Source organism: Triticum aestivum, chromosome 5A (genome assembly GCF_018294505.1).
Source record: "Triticum aestivum cultivar Chinese Spring chromosome 5A, IWGSC CS RefSeq v2.1, whole genome shotgun sequence".
NCBI lineage: Eukaryota > Viridiplantae > Streptophyta > Magnoliopsida > Poales > Poaceae > Triticum > Triticum aestivum.
Window position 1 is genome coordinate 360430129 of NC_057806.1, and position 24428 is coordinate 360454556.

Genomic DNA, 24428 nt, shown 5'->3' on the forward strand with positions numbered 1-24428 from the left:
TATCTAGGGTTGCATTATGTGCCTAGTGTGATGGATGTAGAGAGTAGTGGCAAAATCACCATCAATCGTGTGGCGGCATCACCCTATGTTGCGGAATCGCAGGGAGGGGGCCACCTATATGTCGTCTCCTCCCTAATTTTGTGGTGTTTTTGTGCTTGTTTTGTGTATGCATTGTATGGACTAAAGGACCATGCACTATGGAACGAGCTATACATGATGTCGTGCTTATGAGCTCATCTCTTATTTTCCTATGTTGAAGGAAAAGGTTGTATTTTTAAAATCCAATGTGTAAGTGTGGTGTGTTTATTTAAGTTCAAAATAAAGTCATGAAGGACATATATTCTGAATTCACACTTTTGAGGTGATTTCTCCATATGGTTTTACATGTCTAGCTAGTACAAACGTTGTTCCACTATGTAGTGGTACTATCCTATCTAAGTTGTGATATTTAGCATATCAAATCTCACACTAAGGTATATCAGTCATTGCTACCAAACATGAGTAATATGTGGGTGGGTAGATGAAGTACGACAGTGCTATTTTGTTGATCTGAGCTCTCAAGAAAATTTACATCTTTTTTTCTTGTGGCATATATTTGTTTCGCGGGAAGATCTTTTGATCTATTCATCAATTTGTCATGTCAGTACAAAGAACACTATAAGTAATACGATTTCGCACTTGTACGGGTACAATGTTAACCTTTTCTTTTAGTTGGGCACTTCTTGGAATTCTAAGTGCACCACTTATATTATGTTTTGTTTGTTTGCCGGGATCCAATGCTTCATATAACTATTACACTTTTTTGGGTGGTGGATAGAACTAATACACATAGAGTCTATACACGTAAGGGCATTCTACGCCACACAATTCAGGAAGCAAATAAACTCATGAATATGTTGGGAAACAAATAATTCACCAATGATTACAAAGATTTGCATGAATGTGGAAGGAGATGGTGACGCCAATTAATGTTAGCTATATTTTCTAGTAGTATAGCACTGTACTCTTGTTATTTTTAGCACGAAAGTGTGGCCCATGATAATTACGGCTCTCATGAACAAATGTTGACCTGTCATGCCAAAAAAAGACAGATATGTGGGCTCTCTCATGTGTTATGCCATGGTTTTCTTTTTAGAATGTGTCATGGCAGATAAGTTTGAACTAATTTTGTTACATAAATTAAAAGATTTTTGAGTCACACATGCCCTACGTAGTGTTTTCAGAAAATTATACTTATATGACAGGATTATTGTTTGTATCACGCGTCTATATATGAATTGTATTACGCCATTGTGTATCACCGTATGTACCGTATGAATCTCTTTTGGTTGTGTATCATGTATTTTTCCCTTAATCCTAAAATATTTAGTAGTGTCATGCAACACTAGATAACCGTCACGGGTACAGATCTTTACAATTACTAAGCTCCCTAGGAATAGAGTCCTAGGGGAACTTCAATTTTGTCCTTAAAGTGGATCCTGCCTATAAGGGTCTGGTCAGGTCGTGGGCTGTGGATGAATTTTAAACAATGTTCATAAACTTAAAAAATGTTCGTGAATATAAAAATATATGCATGAATTCAAAAAATGGTTGATGGTGTCCTCCATAGGGGGGTGCTAACCACGTCGGCCGCTGAGCATGGGATGGGCCAAAGACCCCCAATGTACCAACCAGTGGTCCCCACCTATCAGGCCCCACGATGTACTGAAGATATAATCCTCCGAAGACTTGGCATCTACTCCAAGACCAAATGAGATCCTTGACATGTTTGTCCCCTGATGTAACCGACATAGGTCTAACCCTTGGTACCCCGGGTTTCTATATAAGCCGAGGGATTTTAGACCATATAAGTAGATTCATTCACATAAGATAGCGAGGTAGATCCACATGTACTTTGTACCCCTTTGATACGTCTCCATCGTATCTACTTTTCCAAACATTTTTGCTCTTGTTTTGGCCTCTAATTTGCATAATTTGAATGAAACTAACCCGGATTGACGTTGTTTTCAGCAGAACTACCATGATGTTGTTTTTGTGCAGAAATAAAAGTTCTCGAAATTGGACGAAACTTTGTGGAATTTTTTATTGAATAAATAAAAAATACTGGAACAAAGATCCACCAAAAGGGGGACCATCAGTTGCTCACAAGGCAATAGGGCGCGCCTACCCCATAGGGCGTGAAGGAATATGCTCTAGAGGCAATAATAAAGTTGTTATTTTATATTTCCTTATTCATGATAAATGTTTATTATTCATGCTAGAATTGTATTGATCGGAAACCTTAATACATGTGTAAATACATAAACAAACACCGTCCCTATTGAGCCTCTACTAGACTAGCTCGTTGATCAAAGATGGTTAAGGTTTCCTAACCATTGAAATGAGTTGTCATTTGATAACGGGATCACATCATTAGGAGAATGATGTGATGGACAAGACCCATCCGTTAGCTTAGCATAATGATCATTCAGTTTTATTACTATTGCTTTCTTCATGTCAAATACATATTCCTTCAATTATGAGATTATGCAAGTCCCGGATATCGGAGGAATGCCTTGTGTGCTATCAAACATCACAACGTAACTGGGTGATTATAAAGATGCTCTACATGTATCTCCGAAGGTGTTTGTTGAGTTGGCATGGATCGAGATTATGATTTGTCACTCGGGGTATCGGAGAGGTATCTCTGGGCCCTCTCGGTAATACACATCATAAGCTTGCAAGCAAACGACTAAGGAGTTAGTCACGAGGTGATGTATCACGGAATGAGTAAAGAGACTTGTCGGTAACGAGATTGAACTAGGTATGAAGATACCGACGATCGAATCTCGGGCAAGTAACATATCGTTGGACAAAGGGAATTACGTATGTTGTCATAACTGTTCGACCGATAAAGATCTTCGTAGAATATGTGGGAGCCAATATGGGCATCCAGGTTCCGCTATTGGTTATTGATCAGAGAGGTATCTCGGTCATGTCTACATAGGTCTCGAACCCTTTGGGTCCGCACGCTTAACATTCGATGACGATATAATATTATATGAGTTATGTGATTTGGTGACTGAATGTTGTTCGGAGTCCCAGATGAGATCGCGTACATGATGAGGAGTCTCGAAATGGTCAAGAGGTAAAGATTGATATATAGGGCGATGGTATTCAGACATCGGAAGTGTTTCAGAGGGTACCGGGTACATATCGGGTCACCGGGAGGGGTTCCGGGCACCCCCGGCAAAAGATATGGGCCTAATGGGCCAAGAGGGGAAATGCATGAGCCACCAGGGGCTGGTGCACCCCCATATGGGCCAAACCATAGGAGAAGGAAAGAGGGGAAGGCATAAGGAAAGGGGAGGGATTCGGCCTCTCCCTTCCTTCCCTCCTCCCTCCCCTTTCCTTCCTCCTCCGATAGATAAGGAGGGGGGCGCCGACCATGGGGAGACCCCAAGTAGGATTTGGCCTACTTGGGCGCCTCCTTGCCTGCCTTCCTACCCTCTCCCTCCCACCTATATAAATGTGGGGGCATCCCTAGCACACACTAGACAATTGTTAGCCGTGTGCGGCGCCCCCCTCACCGTTTACTCCCACTCGTAGTTTCGTAGTGCTTAGGAGAAGCCCTGCGAGGATCACTTCACCATCACCGTCACCACGTCGTCATGCTGATGGAACTCATCTACTACCTCGACGTCTTGCTGGATCAAGAAGGTGAGGGACACACCGAGCCGAACATGTGTAGAATGCGGAGGTGTCGTGCGTTCGGTACTTGATCAGTTGAAGCACGAAGAAGTTTGACTGCATCAACCGTGTTAAGAAATGCTTCCTCTTACGGTCTACGGGGATACGTAGACACACTCTCCCCCTCATTGTTATACATCTCCATGGATAGATCATTGCGTGTGCGTAGAATTTTTTTTGTTTTCCATGCAACGTTTCCCAACAATGGTATCAGAGTCAGGTCTATGCGTAGATGATATGCATGAGTAGAACACAAAGAGTTGTGGGCGGTGATATTCATTCTGCTTACCACCAATGTCTTATTTTGATTCGGCGGTATTGTGGGATGAAGCGGCACGGACCAACCTTACATGTCCACGCACATGAGACCGGTTCCACCGACAAACATGCAACTAGTTTTGCATAAAGGTGGTTGGCGGGTGTCTGTTTCTCCTACTTTAGTTGAATCGAATTTGACTGCGACCAGTCCTTGAAGAAGGTTAAAACAGCAAACTTGACGAAACAACGTTGTGGTTTTTTGCGTAGGTAAGAACGGTTCTTGCTAGAAGCCCGTAGCAGCCACGTAAAAACTTGCAAGAACAAAGTAGATGACGTCTAACTTGTTTTTGCAGGGTATGTTATGATGTGATATGGTCAAGACGTGATGTTATAAACGTTATTGTATGATATGATCATGTTTTGTAAGATATCTGACAACCGGCAGGAGCCTTACGGTTGTCTCTTTATTGTATGAAATGCAAACGCCATGTAATTCCTTTACTTTATCAATATGCGTTAGCGATAGTTGTAGAAGCAATAGTTGGCGAGACGACCACGACACTACGATGAAGATCAAGGTGTCGAGCTGATGATGATGGAGATCATGACAATGCTTTGGAGATGAAGATCAAAAGCACAAGATGATAGCCATATCATGTCACATATTTTGATTGCATGTGATGTTTATCTTTTATGCATCTTATTTTGCTTAGAACGGCGGTAGCATTATAAGATGATCCCTTCACTTAATTTCAAGATAAAAGTGTTCTCCTTGAGTATGCACCATTGCTACAGTTCGTCGTTTCTAGACACCACATGATGATCGGGTGTGATAGACTCTACGTTCACATACAACGGGTGTAAGACAATTTTGCACATGCAGAATACCTGGGTTAAACTTGACGAGCCTAGCATGTACAGACATGGTCTTGGAGCACTGGAGACCGAAAGGTCAAACGTGAGTCATATAGTAGATATGATCAACATAGAGATGTTCACCATTGATGACTACTCCATATCACGTGATGATCGGACATGGTTTAGTTGATTTGGATCACGTATCATTTAGATGACTTGAGGATGTCTATCTGAGTGGGAGTTCTTAAGTAATTTGATTAACTAAACTTAATTTATCATGAACTTAGTCTTGATAGTTTTGCATACCTATGTTGTAGATCAATAGCTCGCGATATAGCTCCTATATATTTTTGATATATTCCTATAGCAAACTAAGTTGAAAGATGATAGTAGCAATGATGCCGACTGGGTCCATGATCTAAGGATTATCCTCATTGCTGCACAGAAGAATTATGTCCTTGATGCTCCGCTAGGTGACAGACCTACAGCAGGAGCAGATGCAGACGTTATGAACGTTTGGCAAGCTCGATATGATGACTACTTAATAGTTTAGTGCGCCATGCTTTATGGATTAGAACCGGGACTTCAAAAATGTTTTGAACGCCACAGAGCATATGTGATGTTCCAAGAGCTAAAATTAGTATTTCAGACTCATGCCCACGTCGAGAGGTATGAGACCTCTGACAAGTACTTTGCCTACAAGATGGAGGAGAATAGCTCAACCAGTGAGCATGTGCTCAGAATTTCTGGGTACTACAATCGCTTGAATCAAGTGGGAGTTAATCTTCCAGATAAGAAAGTGATTGACAAAGTTCTCTAGTCACTATCACAAAGCTACTAGAACTTCATGATGAACTATAATATGCAAGGGATGACGAAAATGATTCCCGAGCTCTTCACGATGCTGAAATCGGTGATGGTATAAATCAAGAAAGAGCATCAAGTGTTGATGGTTAACAAGACCACTAGTTTCAAAAAAAGGGCAAGGGAAAGAGAGGGAACTTCAAGAAGAATGGCAAGCAAGTTGCCGCTCCCATGAAGAAGCCCAAAGCTGGACCCAAGCCTAAAACTGAGTGCATCTACTGCAAAGGAAATGGTCACTGGAAACAGAACTACCCCAAATACTTGGCGGATAAGAAGGATGGCAAAGTGAACAAAGATATATTTGATATACATGTTATTGATGTGTACCTTACTAGTATTAATAGTAGCCCATGGGTATTTGATACCGATTCAGTTGGTAAGATTAGTAACTTGAAACAAGAGTTGCAGAATAAATATAGACTAGTTAAGGGCGAGGTGACGATGTGTGTTCGAAGTGATTCCAAGGTTGGTACGATCACCATCGCACACTCCCTCTACCGTCAGGATTAGTGTTGAACCTAATTAAATGTTATTTGGTGTTTGCGTGAGATGAATGTGATTTGATTATGTTTATTGCAATACGGTTATTCATTTAAGTCAAAAAATAATTATTGTTCTATTTACATGAATAAAACCTTCTATGGTCATACACCCAATGTGAATGGTTTATTAAATCTCGATCATAGTGATACACATATTCATAATATTGATGCCAAAAGATGCAAAGTTAATAATGATAGTGCAACATACTTGTGGCACTGCCGTTTAGGTCATATTGGTGTAAAGCACATGAAGAAACTCCATGCAGATGAGCTTTTGGAATCACTTGATTATGAATCATTTGATACTTGTGAACCATGCCTCATGAGCAAGATGACTAAAACTCCATTCTCTGGAACAGTGGAGCGAGCCAATGACTTATTGGAAATAATACATACCGATGTATGCGTCTGATGAGTGTCGAGGCATGCGGCGGGTATCGTTATTTTCTGACCTTCACAGATGATTTAAGCAGATATGGGTATATCTACTTAATGAAACACAAGTCTGAAACATTTGAAAAGTTCAAAGAAATTCAGAGTGAAGTGGAGAATCATCGTAATAAGAAAATAAAGTTTCTATGATCTGATCGTGGAGGCGAATATTTGAGTTACGAGTTTGGCCTTCATTTAAAACAATGTGGAATAGTTTCACAACTCACGCCACCTGGAATACCATAGCGTAATGGTGTGTCCGAACGTTGTAACCTTACTTTATTGGATATGATGCGTTCTATGATATCTCTTACCGATTTACCACTATCGTTTTGGGGTTATGCATTAGAGACAGCTGCATTCACGTTAAATAGGGCACCGTCTAAATCCATTGAGACGACACCGTATGAACTGTGGTTTGGCAAGAAACCTAAGCTATCGTTTCTTAAATTTAGGGGTTGCGGCACTTATGTCAAAAGGCTTCAGCCTGATAAGCTCGAACCCAAATCGGAGAAGTGTGTCTTCATAGGATACCCTAAGGAAACAATTGGGACACCTTCTACCACAGATCCGAAGGCAAGATCTTTGTTACCAAGAATGGAACCTTTCTAGAGAAGGAGTTTCTCTTGAAAGAAGTGAGTGGGAGGAAAGTAGAACTTGATGAGGTAATCGTACCTTCTCTCGAATTGGGAAGTAGCACATCAGAGAAATCTGTTCCCGTGATGCCTACACCAACTAGAGAGGAATCAAATGATAATGATCATGAAACTTCATATCAAGTTGCTACTAAACCTCATAGGTCAACCAGAGCACGATCCACACCAGAGTGGTGCGGTAATCCTGTTTTGGAAGTCATGTTATTAGACCAAGGCGAACATACGAACTATGAAGAAGCTATGATGAGCCCGGATTCCGACATATGGCTCGAGGCCATGAAATCTAAGATAGGATCCATGTATGAGTACAAAGTGTGGACTTCGGTGGACTTGCCTGTTGATAGGCAAGCCATTGAGAATAAATGGATCTTCAAGAAGAAGACTGACGCTGATAGTAATGTCACTATCTACAAAGCTCGACTTATAGCAAAAGGTTTTCGAAAAGTTCAAGGAGTTGACTACGATGAAACTTTCTCACCCGTAGCGATGCTTAAGTCTGTCCGAATCATGTTAGAAATTGCCACATTTTATGATTATGAAATCTGGCAAATGCACATCAAAATTGCATACCTTAATGGATATCTTAAAGAAGAGTTGTATATGATGCAACCAGAAGGTTTTGTCGATCCTAAAGGTGCTTACAAAGTGTGCAAACTCCAGCGATCCATCTATGGACTGGTGCAAGCATCTCGGAGTTGGAATATACGCTTTGATGAGGTGATCAAAGCATATGGTTTTATACAGACTTATGGTGAAGCCTGTATTTACAAGAAAGTGAGTGGGAGCTCTGTAGCATTTCTGATATTATATATGGATGACATATTGTTGATTGGAAATGATATAGAATTTTTGGATAGCATAAAAGGATACTTGAATAAGAATTTTTCAATGAAAAACCTCGGTGAAGCTGCTTATATATTGGGCATCAAGATCTATAGGGATAGATCGAGACGCTTAATAGGACTTTCACAAAGCACATACCTTGACAAAGTTTTGAAGAAGTTCAAAATGGATTAGTCAAAGAAAGGGTTCTTGCCTATGTAACAAGGTGTGAAGCTAAGTTAGACTCAAAACCCGACCACGGCAGAATATATAGAGAGAATGAAAGTCATTCCCTGTGCCTCAGTCATGGGTTCTATAAAGTATGCCATGCTGTGTACCAGACCTATTGTGTGCCTTGCCATGGGTTTGGCAAGGAGGTACAAGAGTGATCCAAGAGTGAATCACTGGACAACGGTCAAAATTATCCTTAGAGGACTAAGGAAATATTTCTCGGTCATGGAGGTGATAAAGAGTTCGTCATAAAGGGTTACATCGATGCAAGCTTTAACAGTGATTCAGATGACACTGAGTCTCAATCTGGATACATATTGAAAGTGGGAGCAATTAGCTAGAGTAGCTCCATGCAGAGCATTGTAGACATAGAAACTTGCAAAATACATACGGATCTGAATGGTGCAGACCCATTGACTAAACCTCTCTCACAAGCAAAACATGATCATACCTTAGTACTCTTTGGATATTAATAACATGGCTATGTGAACTAGATTTTTGACTCTAGTAAACTCTTTGGGTGTTAATCACATAGCGATGTGAACTATAGATGTTAATCACATGGCAGTGTGAACTAGATTATTGACTCTAGTGCAAGTGGGAGACTGGAGGAAATATGCCCTAGAGGCAATAATAAAGTTGTTATTTTATATTTCCTTATTCATGATAAAGGTTTATTGTTCATTCTAGAATTGTATTGATCGGAAACCTTAATACATGTGTGAATACATAAACAAACACCGTGTCCCTAGTGAGTCTCTACTAGACTAGCTCATTGATCAAAGATGGTTAAGATTTCCTAACCACTAACATGAGTTGTCATTTGATAATGGGATGACATCATTAGGAGAATGATGTGATGGACAAGACCCATCCGTTAGCTTAGCATAATGATCGTTCAGTTTTATTGCTATTGCTTTCTTCATGTCAAATACATATTCCTTCGATTAAGAGATTATGCAACTCCCGAATACCGGAGGAATGCCTTGTGTGCTATCAAACATCACAATGTAACTGGGTGATTATAAAGATGCTCTACAGGTATCTCCGAAGGTGTTTGTTGAGTTGGCATAGATCGAGATTAGGATTTGTCACTCCGAGTATCGGAGAGGTATCTCTGGGCCCTCTCGATAATACACATCATAAGCTTGCAATTAAACGGCTAAGGAGTTATTCACGAGGTGATGTATTACGGAACGAGTAAAGAGACTTGTCGGTAACGAGATTGAACTAGGTATGAAGATACCGACGATCGAATCTCGGGCAAGTAACATACCGTTGGACAAAGGGAATTACGTATGTTGTCATAACGGTTCAACCGATAAAGATCTTCGTAGAATATGTAGGAGCCAATATGGGCATCCAGGTTCTGCTATTGGTTATTGACTGGAGAGGTGTCTCGGTCATGTCTACATAGTTCTCGAACCCATAGGGTCCGCACGCTTAACATTCGATGATGATATAGTATTATATGAGTTATGTGATTTGGTGACCGAATGTTGTTCAGAGTCCCGGATGAGATGACGGACATGACAAGGAGTATCGAAATGGTTGAGAGGTAAATATTGATATATAGGACGATGGTGTTCAGACACTTGAAGTGTTTCGGAGGGTACCGGGTACATATCGGGTCAGCGGAAGGGGTTCCGGGCACCCCCGACAAAAGATATGGGCCTAATGGGCCAAGAGGGGAAACACACCAGCCACCAGGGGCTGGTGCGCCCCCCATATGGGCCGAACTAGAGGAGAAGGAAAGAGGGGAAGGGAGAAGGAAAGGGGAGGGATTTGTCTCAAAAAAATGAAAGGGGAGGGATTCGGCCTCCCCCTTCCTCCCCTCCTCCCTCCTCTTTCCTCCCCCCTCCGACAGATAAGGAAGGGGAGGGCACCGGCCATGGGGAGACCCCAAGTAGGATTCGGCCTACTTGGGCGCCTCCTTGGCTGCCTTCCCTCTCCCTCCCACCTATATATATATATATATATATATATATATATGGGGGGCACCCCTAGCACACACTAGACAATTGTTAGCCGTGTGCGGCGCCCCCCCCCCTCCACCGTTTACTCCCACGGTCATAGTTCCATAGTGCTTAGGTGAAGCCTTGCGAGGATCACTTCACCATCACTGTCACCATGCCGTCGTGTTGACGAAACTCATCTACTACCTCGACATCTTGCTGGATGATACGTCTCCAACGCATCTATAATTTATGAAGTATTCATGCTATTATTTTATCATTCTTGGATGTTTTACAACCATTTTATAGCAACTTTATATCATTTTTTTGGGACTAACCTATTGACCTAGTGCCTAGTGCCAGTTGCTATTTTTTGCTTGTTTTTTACATTGCAGGAAATCAATATCAAACGAAGTCCAAACACCGTGAAACTTTTTGTGGATTTTTTATGGACAAGAAGACATCCAGTGGGCCAGAGCAGCACCTGGGGGTGCCCCGAGGGGGGCACAACCCACCAGGGCGCGCCTGGGGGCCCAGGCGCACCTAGGTGGGTTGTGCCCACCTCGGTGGCCTCCCATACCCCCTCTTCACCCTATAAATCGTCAAATATTCCAAAAACCCTCGGGTAAACCTAGATCAGTAGTTCTGCCGCCGCAAGGCTCTATAGCCAGCGAAAACCAATCTAGACTCGTTCTGGCACTCTGCCAGAGGGGAAAATCATCACCGGTGGCCATCTTCATCATCCCGGCGGCCACCATGATGAGGAGGGAGTAGTCCACCCTCGGGGCTGAGGGTTTGTACCAGTAGCTATGTGTTTAATCTCTATCTCTCGTGTTCTTGAGATGTCACGATCTTGATGTATCGCGGGCTTTGTTAATATAGTCGGATCATATGGTGTTTCCCCCCCTCGATCTTGTTGTGATGAATTGAGTTTTTCCCTTTGAGATTTCATTGTTATCGGATTGAATACTTTTATGGATTTGAGAACACTTGATATATGTCTTGCAATTGAATACTCGTGGTGACAATGGGGTATCATATTGATTCACTTGATATATGTTTTGGCACTCAACTCGCGGATTTCCGAGGTGACATTGGGGTAATCTATGCATAGGGGTTGATGCATGTTCTTGTCTTTGTTTCTCCGGTAGAAATATTGGGGCACTCTTTGAAGTTCTTTGTGTTGGATTGAATATTATGAATCTGAATTTGCTTTGGTGTTATTTTAGTACGAACTCTTGGTTAGATCGACCGGAAAGAATAGCTTCGTGTTCTTTTAGTACGAACTCTAGGATAGATTGATCGAAAAGAATAGCTTTGAGGTGGTTTCGTACCCTACAAACAATTCCGTCTTATGTTCTCCACTAGATAGGAACTTTGGAGTGATTCTTCGTTGCAAGTTGAGGGACAGTTATATTATCCAATTATATTAGCACTATTGAGAGATTGCACTAGTGAAAGTACGAACCCTAGGCCTCATTTTCAAGCATTGCAATACCGTTTTTGTGCCCGTTTACTATTTGCTACCTTGCTGTTTTTATTTATTCAGATTATAAAAATATATTTCTACCATCCATATTACACTTTTATCATCATCTCTTCGTCGAACTAGTGCACATATACAATGTGCCATTGTATTAGGTGTGTTGGGGACACAAGAGACTTCTTGTATTTGGTTGCAGGATTGTTTGAGAGAGACCATCTTCATCCTACACCTCTCACGGATTGATAAACCTTAGGTCATCCACTTGAGGGAAAATTGCTACTGTCCTACAAAACTCTGCGCTTGGAGGCCCAACACGTGTCTACAAGAATAAAGTTGCGTAGTAGACATCACTAGATCAAGAAGGCGAGGGATGTCACCGAGCTAAACATGTGCAGAAAACAGAGGTGCCATGCGTTTGGTACTTGATCGGTTGAAGCACGAAGAAGTTCGACTACATCTACCGCGTTAAGAAACGCTTCCGCTTACGGTCTACGAGGGTACGTAGACACACTCTCCCCCTCATTGCTATACATCTCCATGGATAGATCATTGTGTGTGCGTAGAATTTTTTTGTTTTCCATGCAACGTTTCCCAATAGGGCGTGCCATGATGCCTTGTGGGGACCAAGAGGCTCCGTCTGATCTAATTCCAACTCTATAAATTCTGTCTTCCCGAGAAAAAAATCAGAGAAGAAGTTTCATCGCATTTTAAGATATGAAGCCACCACCACCTCTTGTTCTTCATCGAGAGGGTTGTTCTGGAGTCCGTTCGCAACTCCAGAGAGGGGGATTGGTGATAACCCACAAGTATAGGGGATCGCAACAGCTTTCGAGGGTAGAGTATTCAACCCAAAATTATTGATTCGACACAAGGGGAGCCAAAGAATATTCTCAAGTATTAGCAGCTGAGTTGTCAATTCAACCACACCTGGAAACTTAGTATCTTCAACAAAGTGTTTAGTAGCAAAGTAATATGATAGTGATGGTAATGGTAACAAAAGAGTAATGAAAGCAAAGTAATATTTTTGGTATTATGTAGTGATTGTAACAATAGCAACAAGAAAGCAAATAAGCGTAAACCAGTATATGGAAAGCTCGTAGGCATCGGATCAGTGATGGATAATTATGCCGGATGTGGTTCATCGTGTAACAGTCATAACATAGGGTGACACAGAACTAGCTCCAATTCGTCAATGTAATGTAGGCATGTATTCCGAATATAGTCATACGTGCTTATGGAAAAGAACTTGCATGACATCTTTTGTCCTACCCTCCCGTGACAGCGGGGTCCTAGTGGAAACTAAGGGATATTAAGGCCTCCTTTTAATAGAGAACCAGAACAAAGCATTAGCACATAGTGAATACATGAACTCCTCAAACTACGGTCATCACCAGTAAGTACCCCGGTTATTGTCACTTCGGGGTTAACGGATCATACCACATAATAGGTGATTATAGACTTGCAAGATAGGATCAAGAACTCTCATATATTGATGAAAACATAATAGGTTCAGATCTGAAATCATGGCACTCGGGCCCTAGTGACAAGCATTAAGCATAGCAAAGTCATAGCAACATCAATCTCAGAACACAATGGATACTAGGGATCAAACCCTAACAAAACTAACTCGATTACATGATAAATCTCATCCAACCCATCACCGTCTAGCAAGCCTACGATGGAATTACTCACGCACGGCGGTGAGCATCATGAAATTGGTGATGGAGGATGGTTGATGATGACGACGGCGACGAATCCCCCTTTCCGGAGCCCCGAACGGACTCCAGATCAGCCCTCCCGAGAGGTTTTAGGGCTTGGCGGCGGCTCCGTATCGTAAAATGCGATGATTTCTTCTCTCCTATTTTTTCTCCCCGAAAGCAGTTATATAGAGTTGGAGTTGGAGTCAGGAGGTCTCCAGGGGGCCCACGAGGAAGGGGGGCGCCCCCACCCTCGTGGCAAGGGTGTGGGCCCCCTGGTCTTCATCTTTGGCGAGGATTTATTATTATTTATTGTAAGATATTCCGTGGAGTTTCAGGTCATTCCGAGAACTTTTGTTTTCTGCACATAAAACAACATCATGGCAATTCTGCTGAAAACAGCGTCAGTACGGGTTAGTTCCATTCAAATCATACAAGTTAGAGTCCAAAACAAGGGCAAAAGTGTTTGGAAAAGTAGATACGACGGAGACGTATCAACTCCCCCAAGATTAAACCCTTGCTTGTCCTCAAGCAATTCAGTTGACAAACTGAAAGAAATAAAGAAAAACTTTTACAAACTCCGTTTGCTCTTGTTGCTATAAATATGTCAAGCTAGCATTCAAGTTTTCAGCAAAGATTATAACTAACCATATTTGCAATAATTCTCAGGTCTCATGATTACCCATATCAATAGCATAATCAACTAGCAAGCCATAATAATAAATCTCGGATGACAACACTTTATCAAAACAATCATAATATCTTATAACAAGATGGTATCTCGCTAGCCCTTTCTGAGACCGCAAAACATAAACGCAGAGCATCTTTTGTCAGGACCCCGATTCCAAGTCACATCGATCTAGCCAGTAACACTTCATATCACATTGCGGCCTCACGCATGGTATCCCCACGGGTGTCGCCTTACCATGGCCCGGGACCGTTTGCGCCTTTTGGCTCACGTATATGATAGTGTCGCTAGCATCCATATGACAGAGAACCCGGGCCGACATGGCTAGTAATGAACCCAAAGCGGCACAGACCTATGGAGACAGGCATACATGAATCACATCGAGCATGTCGGTCATCAGCGTGTGAATCCGGGCTATAGCACTGGGCTAACAGGACTCCGGGGAACCTGGGCTATAGCAGGCTAGGCAGGACTCCGGATGTCACCGCGTGACATTTCCCCGAAGGGACAGACATAGGAACAAAGTGAAACACATGCCGGCCAGTCAAGTGTCCTGAGCAGTAGTGCTGGGCTAGCAGGACTCCGGTGAACCGGGCTGTAGCGGACTACTATGGCTCGAGGAGCACTAGACTACATTTCCCCATAAGAAAGGCTGCCAAGGATAAACAACTAGATTGTCGGATCCCACACATACCAAGCATTTCAATCATACACACAATATGCTCGATATGTGCAAATACAACATGGCATCACAACAAAACTCTACAACTCAAGTACTTTATTTAAAGGCTCCAGAGAGCCATACATAACATGTTCATACAGGTAGGGGTCACATGACCCGACACTCAAGTCATACAAGCATACAAGCACATGCGGAAGCAAATAGTCTAAGTACAGACACTAGAAAGCAAGAAGGCTTCTCGAAGCCTGTCTATCTACATAGGGCCCTCCATGGCCAGGATCACCACCTGGGTGGCAAGTCACTCATCGACGTCGAGATCTACATAAAACCCATCGGAGGGGGCGGTGTTGTCGTCTGAAAACAGTAATTAAGCAAACATGAGTACAAAGGTACTCAGCAAGTCTTACATCAGAACCTACCATACATGCTCATTCTCAAGAAGGTGGTGGGGTTATTGCAGCAAGCCAGCTTTGACTCTTGGCTAAGCTATCCTACGGAACTCCACTAGTAAAATAGTTTTCGCACACGAGTCCACTACTCACCAACACAATACTCCACCGGGGATCCTCCCTAGTCATCCTACGAGAGGGCCATCCTCGGTACTCACACTTATCTTGAGTCTTTTAGTAGTATCCATTAACTTGTCTATGAACTGTATAGGCAACCAAGTAGTCCTTTACCGCGGACGCGGCTATTCGAATAGTTTTATACCCTGCAGGGGTGTACTTCTTCACACATGTTTCCACCACTTAGCGTCTGCACACGACATGTGCTCGGCCGACTTCAAGCGAAAACCAACGTGGGTGTAGACCACGACCTGACTAACCGCACAAGTCTCTAGTCCAGGTTTATCGCCTATTCAGGTTCCATCCTCAAGGAAATCCGGCCGGGGTGTCCTCAACGGCCCCAAACGATGTGTGCAGGGTTCCCGAGACACCAAACCGGCGACTCGGTACACCGTGCCACGGTGCATCTACCGCATCATAGCCCACCCCTAGGGTCAGTGCTACGCACGACCGCCAACACATAACCTACAAACACCAGAAACTAGTTGCAACTCCTGGACAAAGGACGAGATGGGTCAGTAAGTCGAGCGGGGTCATATTTCAGGGCCCAATGTGTGGTAGTAACTGAATCTTAAATCATGCATACAGATCTCAGTTCTTATGAACGGCCTCAATGAAACAACCCACCATGTACTCCTACATGGCCTCTCATCGATACCTTTACCAAAACATGTTCAACACATCCCTCACATTACCGACATAATCATTTCACTCTAGCCCATCACCCAGATGAATCAGACCTGACACAACTCTAAGCATAGCAGGCATAGCAAGGTAGGAATCACATACATGGCTCAATCAACCCCTACACATTCTAGTGGGTTTCATCTAGTTACTGTGGGAATGACAGGTCATGCAGAGGATAAGGGTTCAACTACCGTAGCACACAGCAGTTTGAATCACGTTGTCTTAATGCAGTAAACAAGAGCAGAAGCGAGAACATGGGTTTGTATCGGAATGATCAATGGGTTGCTTGCCTGATGTAGTGGTAGTAGAGTACTGCCCTTCAGACGGATACTCGGGGTTATCCTCGGAGGCAGAACCTACCACGAAAGACACACCGACATAATCAACACATGACAATATGCAACAATATGATGCATGCTATGACATGGCAAAATGAATGTGTCTTGGCCTAATGCAAGCTAAAACAGAAAGGAATGAACTCATTTGAATCAAAGATTCAAATGTTAGTTCATTTAACATAGCCTTATTAGTGCATTATCTTATTTTGCTTAAACAGCAAGGTTAACTTGTTTTGTCATGCATGAAACCATTACATATGGATAGATTGAATTTTTCTGATCATTTTTCATATATAAATTGTTTGATTTGGAGCTATGGTTAATTTTCTATGATTTTTAGAAGTTTTGGCTATTTTCTGGAATTTCCTATTAAAGAATAAATCCAGAAAAGGATTTACAGCGTCAGTCTGACGTCAGTGTGACGTCAGCGGTCAACTGAGACGGTCCAGGTCAACCCTGACCTGTGGGTCCCATCTGTCAGTGTCAACTAACTAACTAAATTTAGTTAGTGTTAAACTAATACTAACCTAGTTTAATTAGTGGCCTCGGGCCCACACGTCAGTGAGTCAGGGGAAAATCAAACTGGGGTCAACCCGAGTCAAACTCGCCGGAGTTGACCCGGGGCTCGTCGCCAGCAAGGCCAGGGACGGCGGAGGGGTGCGGGTTTCTTCCTCCGGCGACCAAATGGCTGGCAGAGGGCATCTAAGTGACGCGGGCACTCGTCCGCGTCGAGTGGTATGGGTGGTTGGGCCTGGGGTGGCCGAAGTCGTCGCCGACGTCGACCTTGGCGGTCGCCGGGGCTCGGGTGAGGTCGGGGTCGTCGTTGTGATGGTCATGATGGCTCAAGCGGGGCACGTACGTGCTCTACGCGGCGCGGGGAGGAAGCTGGGCACGACGACCGGACCATTAGATGGTCGGAGACTCGTCGGCGGCGAGCACAGGTGGCGGTGCGTGTGGGTGAACTCGAGGCGGCGCGTACGGTGCACGGGAGCTAGAACGGAGAGGGGGAGAAGGGTCAGTAGCTCACTGCGGTTGTAGGGGAGCGAACGGCGAGCTCGGGGAAGAGCTGGAGCGAGCGGGGCGACGAGGGGGATCTCCGGCGACCGAGGTTGAAGACGAGCTCGGTGCAGCGTCTCCGGGGCGAGCGAGCGCTCGGGGATGGGTCGAGGTGAAGCGGTGGACGACAGCGGAACTTCTTGGCACGGCGAGGCAACGAGTGGACGGCGGTGGCTGCGGTGGTGCTTGTCGGCAGCGACGGCTGCGCCCTGCTTCGGGGGAGAGAGCGAGAGAGGCGAGACATGGGGAGAGTGGAGCGGTCGAGGGGTCCAGGGGGTCTACGTGGCACTCATAGACGCGTCCGGGGCGTCAGCGGAAGCAGGAGATGGCCGGCGTGTGGCTGCGGGCGCCGGCCACGCGCCTCGCGTCCTCCTGGCGAGAGCAGGAGGATGACTGGCGCGAGCCAGTGGAGTGGGCCGAGCTGGGCCAGGCCAGGGCGACAGGTAAGTCTCTGTTCTCTCTCTCTCTTTCTGTTTTTCATTTATTCTATTATTTCTATAACTTCAGTGCTTTATTAAAAATGCCAGGGCATTTCCAAAAATCATAAAATTAATCATGGCTACTGCTTAGAATATATCCAACAGCAAACATTTTAGTTTATGATTATTTGAGCATTTAAAATATTTTATAGCATTTAAATGCCCAAATGCAAATACTATAAGAATTAATCCAATGACCTTAAGATGTCCTAGAAAAATGTGCACCATTTTTGTCAAAGGTTTTAACCCAAAACAAAAAGGGTGGGCTTTTTAGAAGGGCATTTCAGGTTCATTGAAAAAGTTTTTAGTAAACCCTAGTTGTTCCAGGGGGGTGCTGGGGGTTCTGTCATCCCCATTTCAATTTTAGGAAATTTAAACATGATGCACACTCTAATGCTTGAACTAGCTAGGGTGTGACAACTCACCCCCACTCAAAAGAATCTCGTCCCGAGATTTAGGATCCTCCGGGAAGAAGGTGGGGTACTCGAGTCGAAGACGATCCTCCCTTTCCCAAGTGGCTTCTTTCTCGGAATGGTGTGACCATTGAACCTTGAGAAACTTGATATTATGGCGTCGAGTGGTACGCTCGGCTTGATCAAGGATACGAACGGGATATTCCCGATATGAGAGGTTATCTTGTAGATCAAGCGTTTCGTGGTCCACTCCACGGATAGGATGCGTGAAGCAACGCCTGAGTTGAGAAACGTGGAAGACATCATGAACTCTGGAAAGATGTGAAGGTAGTTCCAATTGGTAGGCAACTTCTCCTCGTTTGGTAAGAATGCGAAAAGGTCCAATGTAACGAGGAGCCAATTTGCCTTTGATACCGAAACGATGGGTTCCCTTTAACGGAGTAACCCGAAGGTAAGCCTTCTCGCCGACTTCATAAGTCATGAGCTTATGTTTACGATCATGTTGGCTCTTTTGACGAGATTGGGCTGTTTCCAATTTCTCACGAATAATGCGAACCTGCTCTTCTGCTTCTTGAATCATATCCGGGCCAAAGAGTTGTCTTTCCCCGGTTTCTGACCAGTTAAGAGGCGTTCGACATTTTCGTCCATAGAGAACTTCGAAAGGAGCTTTGCCCAAGCTAGCTTGATAACTATTGTTATAAGCAAACTCCGCGAATGGAAGGCATTTCTCCCAACCCATTCCGAATGAGATGACAGAAGCTCGGAGCATATCTTCCAGAATTTGATTGACTCGCTCTACTTGACCACTTGATTGAGGATGGAAGGCGGTGCTAAAAGAGAGACGAGTTCCCATAGCATTTTGGAAACTTTCCCAAAATCGAGAGGTGAAGAGACTCCCACGGTCTGAGTTAATTTCCAATGGGACACCATGAAGAGACACTATTCGGGAGATGTATAAGTCAGCTAGCTGGCTAGCGGTGATACTCTCACGAACAGGTAGGAAATGGGCTACTTTGGAAAGACGGTCGATCACGACGAAGATGGCATTATTCCCTCTCTTGGTCCTGGGAAACCCAGTGATGAAATCCATACTGATTTTATCCCATTTCCACTCAGGAATAGCCAAAGGTTGAAGGGTGCCAGCAGGCCGTTGATGCTCTGCTTTAACACGACGACAAACGTCGCAATTAGCAATGTATTGAGCGATTTCTCTCTTCATCCTAGTCCACCAAAACCTCTGGCGTAGGTCTTGATACATTTAGTACTACCGGGATGAATGGTGAGAGGGGATTCATGAGCTTCCTTAAGAATCAACTGGCGTAGATGTTGTTTCTTGGGAACCACCAAGCGGTTTTTGAAGAAGACAACACCTCGCTCATCCATGGAAAAACATTTAGCAACTTCGCTAGCAATGTTTTCCTTAATCCGGAATATGCCCTTATCACGCTTCTGGGCAGCTATGATTTGATCCGTAAGGTTAGGCTTCGCCACCAGGGTGGATAGGAATCCTCGAGGAACAATGTGAAGATTAAGCTTACGAAATTCCTCATGGAGAAGTGGTTGACTTTGTTGTAACATCAGGTTGTTACAATAGGACTTATGACTTAGTGCATCAGCCATGACATTGGCTTTGCCCGGGGTGTAAGTTATTCCTAAGTTGTAATCCGAGATCAACTCGACCCAACGTCGTTGCCTGAGATTCAAATCCGGTTGGGTGAAGATATATTTCAAACTTTGGTGATCGGTGAAGATCTCGCAACGATTACCGAGGAGGTAATGTCGCCAGGTTTTGAGTGCATGGACTACAGCTGCAAGCTCTAGATCATGTGTGGGATAGTTTTCCTCATGTGGGTGTAATTGCCGTGAAGCATAGGCAATTACCTGACGATCTTGCATGAGTATGCAACCTAGTCCTTGTCGCGAGGCGTCGCAATAGATAATAAAGTCCTTGGAGAAATCTGGTGGTACCAGTATGGGAGCAGATGTCAGGCGTCTTTTCAGTTCCTGAAAGCTGAACTCGCACTGTGGGGTCCACTCGAACTTTTTATCTTTCTTGAGGAGTTCAGTTAGAGGTTTAGCAACCTTGGAGAAATTCTCGACGAAGCGGCGGCAATAGCTCGCTAAGCCAAGGAAGCTCCGAACTTGCTTGACCGTCTCAGGTGGAGTCCAATCAAGGACGGCTTGAACTCGCTCGGGATTGACAGCAATACCCTTACCAGAGATTACATGGCCTAGATAGGTCACTTCTGGCAACCAAAATTCACACTTGGAGAATTTGGCATAAAGGCGATGCTCTCGAAGTTTCGTCAATACCAGCCTTAGATGTTCGGCATGTTCCTCTTCATTCTTGGAGTAGATGAGTATGTCATCGAGGTAAACTACGACGAATTTATCCAAATACTCCATGAAGACCGAGTTCATTAACCGAGAGAAGGTGGCTGGGGCATTGGTTAAACCGAAGGACATAACGGTGTACTCGTATTGGCCATAACGAGTAACAAAGGCCGTTTTGGGAATGTCCCCGTTTCTGATTTTGATTTGATGGTAGCCCAACCTCAAATCCATCTTGGAAAAGACTGAGGATCCAGCGAGCTGATCATACAGATCGTTGATCCTGGGAAGCGGATACTTGTTCTTGATAGTGACCAAGTTGACAGGTCGGTAATCTACAACCATCCGATCCGTTCCATCCTTCTTTTGACGAAGAGGACGGGGCAAGCCCAAGGAGAGGAACTAGGACGGATGAAACCCTTTTTCAAGGACTCATCGAGTTGGTTCTTAAGCTCGGCTAGTTCTAAGGGTGCCATCTTATAGGGTCTTCTAGAAATTGGAACGGTTCCTGGAACAAGGTCTATCACAAACTCGACATCCCTGTCAGGTGGAACACCTGGCAGTTCTTCTGGAAAGACATCCGGAAAGTCTCGGACTACCGGAATATCCTCAAGGTCTGGAAGGGGGTTGGCATTTAGGGAGTAAAGCTGGCGCTTGGCCACTCGAGTTAAGACATTGACTGTCTTGCCCGATGGGTGAGTAAGTTGAACGGTTCTAGTGGCACAATCAATCTTAGCATAATGAGCTGACATCCAGTCCATACCCAAGATGATGTTTATGTCCGAGGACTTGAGAGCTATTAAGGATGCAAGGAAGACAAGTCTATCGACAAGAATTTCGTTCCCATGGCTTACTCTAGAAGTTTGCCATTTGGAACCCGGAGTTTGAATTACCATGGAAGTGGGCATGTCACAGAATGTCGTGTTATGCAATCGAGCATAGTTCTCGGATATGAATGAATGAGATGCTCCAGTATCGAAAAGAACAGATGCCGGATGGCAATTAACAAGGAGCGTACCAAGGACGACGTTAGGATCCTCATGAGCCTCCTCGGCTGAGACATAGTTGACATGGCCACGTGCAGTGGTGACCGGCTTGGCGTAGAATGTCTTTCCCGCTGGCTTACCACGGCCAACGGACTTTCCAGACTGATTGGGGTTGTTGTTCTGGGGACACTCTCGGCTATAGTGACCCGGCTCTCCACACTTGAAACATGTCACAACATTGGGGCGTGGAGCAGCATTAGCAGCGGGGCCACCATAGGGCTTGGGCGGTGCAAACTGCTGGTTGGGACGAGGCGCCTCAAAGGATGGCCTCGGAATGAACCTGGGTGGCAGTGCCGTGCTTGGAATCCACACCCGGCGCTTCTGAGATCCAGAGCCGGATGAAGAGCCAAAATCACGTGAGTGCTTGCGAGAAGCGTCATAGTCAGACTGGCCTGACTCAGCACTGATGGCTTTATTGACCAACTTCTGAAAGGAGGTGCACTCGTGCAGACGAAGATCGCGGCGAAGCTCAGGGCTAAGTCCCTTGCGGAACCTTGCCTGCTTCTTAGCGTCGGTAGATACTTCTTCAGGAGCATATCGTGCCAGATTCCCAAATTCACGACTATATGCATCCACAGTCAGTCTTCCTTGGGTGAAATTGCAGAACTCTTCCCTCTTGCGATCTATGAGACCTTCCGGAATGTGATGCTCACGGAAAGCCTCACTGAATTCAGCCCAAGTAGTGATTTGGCCGACCGGGCGCATAGCTTCAAAGTTTTCCCACCAAAGGCTAGCAGGGCCTTCGAGGTGATAGGCAGCATAAGTAACCTTATCAGCTTCGGCTACGTTGGCAGAACGTAGCTTGTGGGTGATGCTGCGAAGCCAGTCATCCGCGTCGAGGGGCTCGACGGAATGGTTAAACTTTGGTGGGTACAGCTTGATGAAGTCATTGATTGACACCAAGTCATTTCGCTGATGGCGTGCAGTGTTCTGCTCAATCCGCTCCAGCAAGCGGTTAGTCTCACGCTTGTTTCTTTCCGCCTCCAGCATCACTTCGGCCAGAGAAGGCGGGTGAGGCAGATTTTCACCCCTAGCTGCACTGGCTTCCCCCTGCTCCGGGGCAGCAGGGTTGCTGCGGGTGTTGACCATCCTAGGAGAAAACAAGACAACGGTTTAGATAAGGATGGCACAAACTTAGCAAGGAAGTGCAGAATGTAATGGATAACATGGAATGCTAAGATGTTCATTGCACGACATGGTAATATAGAAACTGCCATATATATACCATTGGTCATACACACCGTACATAGTTTAGTACAAGCCCAGGCTAGAGTACAACTACGGTGAAAGACATTACATCTCATCGGAGGCATTCCAAGCTCCTATACATTATTTTCCTACACCTCCGGAGCGTGATACACACCAAGTCATATCCCACGGTCACGCAGGACTGTGGAGATACAACTACTACAATACTAGTGAAACTACTACTAGCTCAGACGGCTCCATAGTAATCCTCATAGAAGTCGCCACCAAAACCTGGAAGTGGAACATGATCATCTAGGAACAGACGGTCCTGCGGAGCCTGCGGACCATAGGGACTCGGATGTGGCCTTGGTCCCACAGGTGGTGGCAGACGGGGACCACGAGGAGGGGTGATGCCTCCCACATCGCGCCACTCCATACAATCTGGCAATCCAGACCGTACAGGGTACAGATCCCTCAGATCCATGTATCCTGCCTGTACCGCCGGTGCAAACCGAGTCAAAGTGGCCCAGTGATCAGCACGAGAGTTAAAAAGCTCCATACGCAAGGCCCGATTTTCGCGGTCCTTATCCTCGAGCATCTCGGCAGTGGTGCGGAGTAGTGACTCCTCATGTGTGGGGTCAGCATAGATAGCCTGGAGATACCCTTGCGCTCCCGGAAGTGAAGCTGGCATATAATGGAAGTCGGTGTTCCGAAGCAGGCCAGTCCGGACTCGCATGATGGTCATCATGGAATAGGCAGCATCCTGCACAGCCATCTCAACAGTAACCCCGAGTCCATAGGAACAGTGAAGGGGCTCAGTGGCTCCAGGATAAGAGGGATATATCCTGACGGTACAGAGGTACTGGCTCTGGTTGAAGTCTCTGAACTGCTCTTCGACAGTGTATTCGGGATACCAACGGTAACCCGTCTCGATCATTACCCGGACTAACATAGCAGTATGACCGGGCACATCGAGGCACCGGGTCAGGCGAACCACTTGGTTTTGAGCACGAGTGGCCATCTGAAAGCACAACCACAATGCAAAGACATTAGAATTTCTAGGGAAAATTGGACAGCATAACAGCTGTAAATGCTCAGAAAAGGATTTGAGACATCCACAACAGTTTGCAATACCACTCAACAACATCATATCAAGGTTCTGATTCAACTGGCAACATACTAAAAGTAGTAGAAACTGTACTGAGGCTTGTAACAACAATCCTATAAGCTACTACGGATTAGTAACACGTGAACCTGATAGAAGAAGAGAGCCTAGTCCTTAACCCACGTTGAATGAGAAGAGAATGACTCAGATCAGAGGGCATAAGGTAAAGGAGTAAAAGAGCCTTACGTTCCCTCCCACAATCAATTCCCCTACATATAACTAAAGCATTTCTAGACTCGACATCGACCAGTTTGGCTCA